Below are 8,129 nucleotides of genomic sequence, written 5' to 3'. Positions count from 1 at the left end.
GCACTATCCCTGAGCTTCTTTTTGCTCAAGACTAGCACTCTACCACTTCAGCCACAGTGCCACTTCTGACTTTTTCTATATATGTGGTGCTGGGGTATGGAACCCAGGGCTTCATACATGCTAGGCAAGCACTCTATCACTAAGGCACATTCCCAGCCCTTTCTAGCCTTTGTTTTTCCCAGTCCTGGGCCTTGGACTCAGGGCCTGAGCACTGTCCCTGGCTTCTTTTGCTCAAGGCTAGCACTCTGCCACTTGAGCAACAGCGCCACTTCTGGCCGTTTTCTATATATGTGGTGCTGGGGAATCGAACCCTGTGCTTCATGTATATGAGGCAAGCACTCTTGCCACTAGGCCATATTCCCAGCCCCTAGCTTTTTTTTTTTTTAACAAAAGTATTTGTAGTTTATCAACATTGGCCTGTCTTTGTAATGTTACCCAAGCTTTTTAAAACCTCAAATAATCATGGAAGATTGCAGAAAAGAAAATGTTTGTTCACCAAGAAATCTCCTTAACAATGTCTTTTTGATCTTTCCATAGGCATAAATATGTTTTAAGAAGTAAGAGAATAGAGTTGCTTAACTGTTGGACTTTGTTGTTGTTTACCAGCAGTGATTACCACATCTTCCTGGCCAATGTACTTACTCATTGACCATAATAGGGAAATGTGTCTGTTCTTAGTAGTATTGAGAGTGAACTAGCAAGTGATCTCTGTGCTCTGCGATGGGCTGCAAGGTGAAATGGAAGATATTCTAACCAGACAAAACTTGTGTTAATGCCCTTAAAATAGTTTCTTTTCCAATAACTGCTAAGATTATTAAATTGCAAAACTGAATAAAGAAGCTTCTGGCATGTATTTTATTTCCAACAGCAAGCTACTAATGAGAAAAACAGCGAGACATCAGGGAAGTAAAGGGCAGAATTGCATATAACAATCTTGGTGGCTTAAAATGTATTTTTTAATATGAATGAGAATGCTGATAACAAGCCTGGAAATTCACAGGGTATGGATGTTTCCTTTTTCTTTTAAAGGAAGAAAACTTTAAATTGGATTTTATTACCCTAGGAAGAAGAAATACTTTTACATTCATTATTTATACCCTGCCTAGTAGAAGAGTTATTGGAAGCAATTGAGAGATTATTAAAGAATATAATTTAGGAAATCTGAATAGAATTTCTCTAGCTTGTCTTTTGTTGTTGAGGTACTGACCTTTCTCTGAAAATATTAATAGAAATCTTACCAAAAAAAACAAACTCTGATCACTAAGGAAAAATAGTTGAGCAGCTTCTGGGTTGGAATAGCTGTGTCTTGTCTAACTAGAGTTGGTCAGCTCAGTCCTCTCTTGTAATTAGAATTTTCTTGGCTTGTAAATAGAATAGCCATATGTTCTAGATTTTCTGGGACAGCCCCAATAAAAAGATTCTTTCCTGTTGTTAGACCATGTGTCGGACCATGTGTTCTCATATTTTTATGCAAAATGTGGTCAGTTCTTCAAATCATCAGTATTTCCTTAGTGGATCTTTCTTCCAAGGTAGTTAGAACCCTCTGTATCTAGTGGGGGTCTGCATCCTACTGTTATATGAGATTTTGTTGTTTTTGTATTTTTGTAAATCCCAGATTTCTTTTTTTTAAAATTTTTATTGTCAAACTGATGTACAGAGAGGTTACAGTTTCATACATTAGGCATTGGATACATTTCGTGTACTGTTTGTTACCTCCTCCCTCTTCCCCTCTCCCCTTCCCCCTTAATCCCAGATTTCTTTAGCTGCTGCTTGCTACCTTCCTTCTCCCATCTCTTCCTCTTCATTCGGTAGTGTTATATTCTCATCAGGATCCACTTGCATACTGTTCTCATTTTTTTAAAATAGTAGTGTCATTTCAACACATTTTTACAGTCTGAGGAAAAGAAATTCCCATAACTATTTCCATTAGGCCTATTATGCATTGTTGGAGGTGTGTGTGTGTGTGTAAGATTTCTAAGAGTTATAGAAGTATTTGAGGAAGGTCTTGTTCATTAAGCAATAATGTTTTGCTCTGCAAGAACTTGAAATATTTAAAATAAATAATGGATGCTAGGTGCTGGTGGCTCACACTTTTAATTGTAGCTACATAGGAGTCCAAAATTTGAGAGTCAAGGTTTGAAAACAGCCCAAGAAAAAAAGTCTGTAAGACTTTTATCTACAATTAAGCACTGCAAAGCCAGAAATGGGAGCTGTGGCTCAAATGGTAGAGTACCAGACTTAAATGAAAAAGCTAAGACACAATGTATATGCCCTGAGTTCATTCCCCAGTATTAGCATAAATAAGTAAAGATATACATACATACATAAATGTGAACTTTATTGAGTGTATAAACAGATTTTAAAATGTTTAAGAGTTATAATCACCTAAGATTGTAAATGGCACTGATTTGTACTTAATTTCTTTTCTTTAACATGAGTTTACCAACTATTAATCAAGAGAAGTTCTTAATTTGCATAACCAAGTTGGTAATTACAATTCAAAAAATTAGGTTTTAAATTTTGTAACTTTAATTGAATTTAATTTGTTGTTCCAGTAAGTATAAATAGCTTTATTCTACTCTTAAAGATTTTTTTCTTGCTCAGGCCATAAAAACAAGTAAATTTCTGACAATATCAAAAGAAGACCTCTACATATGTTTAAAATTAATTGGGAGGCTGAGATGTGAGAATTGAGGTTTGAGGCCAGCCCAGGCAGTAAGGTCTATGAGCCTCTTATCTCCAAGAAAATCGCTAAAAAGCTGGAAGTGGAGTTGTGGTTAAGCCTTGAGCGAGAAAAGCTCAAGGACAGTAGATGGGCCTAAGCCCCAGGACCAACACACACACATGCACACACACACACACACAATCATTGGAAATGGGGCTTTTATAACTCAGGTTTTCTGCCTGGGGAGCAGGAAATGTTTCTTTGTGTTTCTACTTACTTTAACCTCATTATACTAAAATCCTTTCTAAACTTGTAAAAAAAAATTTAATTGGTAGTTCATTCCCCACAGTCTTTGATACGAAGAGTCTATGAAAGTTTTGGATTACAAATGATTCACAAAATCTTCAATATGAATATTAGTAGTACTTAGGGCTGGGAATATGGCGTAGTGGCAAGAGTGCTTGCCTTGTATACATGGAGCCCTGGGTTCAATTCCCCAGCACCACATATATAGAAAACAGCCATAAGTGGTACTGTGGCTCAAGTGGCAGAGTGCTAGCCTTGAGCAAAAGGAAGCCAAGGACAGTGCTCAGGCCCTGAGTTCAAGGCCCAGGACTGGCAAAAAAAAAAAAAGAATATTAGTAGTACTTAAAAAATTCCCTGTTAATACAAAGTTCCTTCATGGTCAGGTATGTAGACAGATATGGTTGTATTGCAGATGGATTTGCTCAATTGGTTGGTAAATGGTCTGTGTTAATCCAGACCATTCACTAAGTAAGCAATGAAGACTTCTATTAGCTGGAAAAACATCTTAGACCTGGCACCATCCTCCTTCAAGTCACTTTTCTTGGGAGCAATCCAAGTTTAAAGAAAAAAAAGGAGAATTATTATGTTAGGAGATTCAATGCAAATGCGAAGCCTGCTTTCTTTAACAGTGGTAAAGTTGAAACTGCAGGCTGGTTTTTCTCACTTATAGATTGTGTACATCTATCTGCTCAGCTAAAACTGCAAACATAGCCACTGCTAGGGCATAGGCACAATGTGCTTATGTAACTACCTGGTGGGAGTCAGGAGCATTTCAGGCTAGGAACACCTGATATACAGTGTATAGTTCATGGTATACAATGACTGTATAGTCCTTCATGACAGTTCCAACCTGTGAATGGCTATGGGTGTTGTTGTTTTTTTTTCTAGTCCTAGGCCTTGAATTCAGGGCCTGGGCACTATCCCTGAGCTTCTTTTGCTCAAGCCTAGCACTCTACCACTTGGGCTACAGTGCCACATCTGTCTTTTGCTGAGGAATCGAAGCAGGGCTTCATGCATGCTAGGCAAGCACTCCACCACTAAGCCACATTCCCAGACCCATGGCTATGTTTTTAAAAAATTTGTTTTAGCAGAATCTCGTGATTTATATTTTTGTTAAAGAAAAAGCACACATGAGGCACTGTATTTTAGCTTGGTTTAATTGAATAGAATTCAGGCAGGTGGCAAAATGCAAAACAAACAAACAAAAATTACCTTATATAATACCATTTATGCAAATCAGAGTTTTCTTGCTATTATAAAACAAAAGTCAACTTCAGAAATAAATCAGATTCTTGTATACTAAAATAAAATTAAGATGTAACTGTTTTCCATCACATAGAGTTAAAATTTTGGGGTTTACTTATTGGGCCTCATGTTTTGGTTGATTCCTTGCTAAAGAAACTTTGAAAGGCCTCTGATTTACATCAAATAATGGACCCTTAGCTTCCCTTTGGGATTCTAGTTCTTCCTCTTTTTATCTTATATAGATCAACACCAATGACATATCACTGCTGAAGATTTAATTCTTCTTCTTTTTTAAATAGTTTTGATTTATTATCTTTAAGTAGTTGTGCAGAGAGGTTTCAATTCAACGTGCTAGTTAATGAGTACAATGCATCTTGATCAATGTCTCCCTTCTATCATTCTCCCTTATCTCCCAAGTCCACCTATTCCCCTCAAGTTACCTGGTTCCATTTTCAAACATGTATATTGAATATTATGACCACATTTCTTTACTCTCCAACTGTATGTATTCCTTTTTCAATAATCTATGAAGGTTCTTTGTGGACTACTCAATTGAGTTCAGTGTTTTTGGCCTGCCTTTCCAAGCAGACACAATCTGACCAACCCTGTCCTAACTATCCAAATGTTTTTTTCCCCTAGTTACCCTTCCCCAAGACATTATAGTCTTTCCCTCCTGTGCTTGACAGGCCCTGCTCATCCGGCACTGAGATATTTCCAGAATTAACATGTGAAAAGTAGCCCACAGACCATCAGATCTTTTCTGGACAGGCCTGCCTCCTCCCTTGCCCCTTATGTGCCTTGCGTTTTGGTGCATTGTGTCCTTAAATCTGAGAAAATTTCCTTCTTCCTTCACCTACGCTAATTTCTCCCTATCCTTCATGGTCCATGTACCATGGATTCTTTATTAGTATCCTGAGTTCACAATGATCTCTTCTTCCCACAGGTTTATATTAATTTTACCTAAGAGGTCTTAGGTCTTCTCACAGGATCATGGCCTTCTGCATTTTTTTCAAAACTTGTGATGATTGTAGGGATAGAGAACAGATAGAGTCCTATCAACTCTTAACTGCACTTATAGGCAGTCTGAATTTGGTCTCAGTTCTGTTACTAACCATATCGGCCTCTAAAACCAAATCACTTAAACTTTTACAGTCTTTCTTTTTTCTCTGTACAAAGGGAATAATAATATCTGCAGTGTTTTAAAATCAAATTGTGACCAATGATATGGTTTTCTGCTTGTTCTGGCTAGCCTCTTTATTGTAATCATCATCATGGATGAAGAGACTGGTGTCAGGCATTCTGGTGGAGAAATCCAATCTACACCCAGGGTTGACAGACTGTAGAAATCTAATTGATGAGAATATATAGTTGTTCACAAGAAACTGGTGGCTATCTTTGCTGCTTGTCTACATTCTCTCCATAGGTAACATAACATCTCTAATCTCAAGGGCTTTTAAATATTTTTGTTTGTCCCTCCAAATATCTGGGTCAATCTGGGGTTTTCTAATAAGCTTCACAGCTCTAAATCTAAATGGGCTTTTAGAAGGTATCACATGCTTCTCAAATTTATATTCAAAATGAACTCTTGCTCACTCCATCATTTCTACTACATTTCCATCCAGAGCTGTATCAACTTGGTCCTCTTATTTGTAGTACTGGGGATGGAATCCAAGCCTTCTGGCATGCACCACTGAGCTACATCCTCATGGCTCATAGCCATATGCAATCTACTCCTCCTCAATCCTTTCTTATGTTAGTGAAGGAGAAGGTGCTCAAGTTTTTGTTTTTGTTTTTGTTTTTTTTTTGCCAGTCCTGGGGCTTGGACTCAGGGCCTGAGTACTGTCCCTGGCTTCTTTTTGCTCAAGGCTAGCACTCTGACACTTGGTGCTCAAGTTATTATCCTAGGACTTCCCTTGTATCTTTCTTTTCTGCATCCAACCTGTTACTGAGCTCTCTCAATCAAATCTCCTAAGCATAAGTCAGCTCCTTTTTATTTACCCTATTATCCAAGTTATCTTTATCCTGTGATAGGACTATTGAAAAATTCTAAACAGACTCTTTATTCCTATCTCACCACATCAATCTACTCAGAAAACAGAGGCCTAGCGTCAAGACCTCATGCATGCCAGCCAAGTGCTCTGCCACTGACCTACACCCCTATTCCCAAAAAGGATTTTCAAAAATATCATTATATGCTTTTTTTGTGGCTAATTCTGGGGCTTGAACTCAGGGCCTGAGCACTGTCTCTGAGCTTCTTTTGATCAAGGCTAGTGATCTACCACTTGGACAATAGTGCTACTTCTGGTCTTTTCTGTTTATGTGGTACTGAGGAATTGAACCCAAGGCTTCACACACTCTAGGCAAGGGCTCTACCATGAAGCCATATTCCCAGCCCTCATCCTATCTTTTATACTTGGAAGAAATCCAAACTACTTACAGCTGGATAAGAGACTTTGTGACTGCTCTCTCATGAGCTCTCCTGGATCCCTCCCAACCTGCACTGGCCTTTCAGATCCTCAGATACACCAAGCTCTTCACAACCTTCTTCACCTTAACCTCTTGTCATCTGGTTAGTTCCTAGATCTAAATTACTAGGAAAACCTTTCCTAATCCTCTCATTCTTAGTATAAATATAATTTCATTTTATTTGATTAGTTACTCATCTGTCTGTCCTCTAGATTATAATAGAAGGGCAAAAACTACTTTCCACTGACTTCCCTAGACTTCCCTAGCTTACCACTGTATGGGCATACTGATGGTTAGAACTAAGGTAGCTGTAAGGTCTCTGGAGAAATTGTTGTGTGAATTCCATTCCTCTTGCCTCTCAAGGGCATCCTTCTTGTCTGGATTGTGTGGAGCAAACATTTCTTCCTTCCCAGTTCTTTAATTCTTCTATCCTGCTAATAAGTCTATCCTGCTAATAAATCCTTGTGATTGTAAGACATGATGCTTCAATCAGATTATAATGCTATTGATTGGGCAATAGAAATACTTGACTAATAACAACAGTAAGAATACCACATGCACTTCTATCATGTTTTATGATGTTTTAAGTACTCCTGATGTGCACTGGGTCATTTAATCTTGTCTAGACCTGCAGATGCCTCCTGCTACCTGCAATCCTTTGAATGGTTTTCAAGGCTTTGTCAACAGCAGCTATGTCTAATTAATCTCAGAAGAAAAGATGACTTCAAAAGGCTTTTAAAAATATTCATCTTTTTATGTTAACTTTTGTTAGTCTAATCTCATGACAGTGATTTTTTTTTTCTTACCTCATCTTCAAATTCTGAAGACTCATATTATATGGACTTCTCCGCTTACTGACTGTATTTCTTTCCAGGATAAATGAGATAATACTAATTTTTGTTGAATGTTTATAAAGGGCCAGTAAAAATGCTAAGCACTTTACTTGCATATATTTATTCAGTCTTCATGACTGTGTATAGCATTGTGGTGTTGACTTATAAAAGGAGCAACTGAAACATAAAGAGGCTGTATAATTTTTTCACCTTGCTTAAGTGGGAAAGTTGGGATCTAAACCCAGCAGTTTGAGTCCAGAGTGAGGGCTCTTATGCAACATAGATGAGAATGTTTGTTCTTTGATAGCATTTGTTCTTTCTTGTAGATTTTATTTTACTTTTGCTCCAGCATCTGGAGTTGAGACTACAGGCACGCACTACAAGGACCAGTTAATTTATTCTTTAGTGACACTAATGTATTTACCATCGCTTTAGGGAGAACTTACTTTGTGCTGAGCATTCTGTGTAGTGTTTAGTAGTGGTGTTTGAATAATGGCTGTGTAATTTGTGAGGTGTAATTTGTGTAATTTGTAAAGATGAGGACCACTGTGCCATGGATGATAAAAGAAGAAGGTTCTAGTCACCAGAAAACCAGAAGTGGTGCTGTGGCTCAA

This window comes from Perognathus longimembris, chromosome 3, assembly GCF_023159225.1.
Source record: "Perognathus longimembris pacificus isolate PPM17 chromosome 3, ASM2315922v1, whole genome shotgun sequence".
Taxonomy (NCBI): Eukaryota; Metazoa; Chordata; class Mammalia; order Rodentia; family Heteromyidae; genus Perognathus; species Perognathus longimembris.
Note: the sequence above shows the minus strand (reverse complement) of the source record.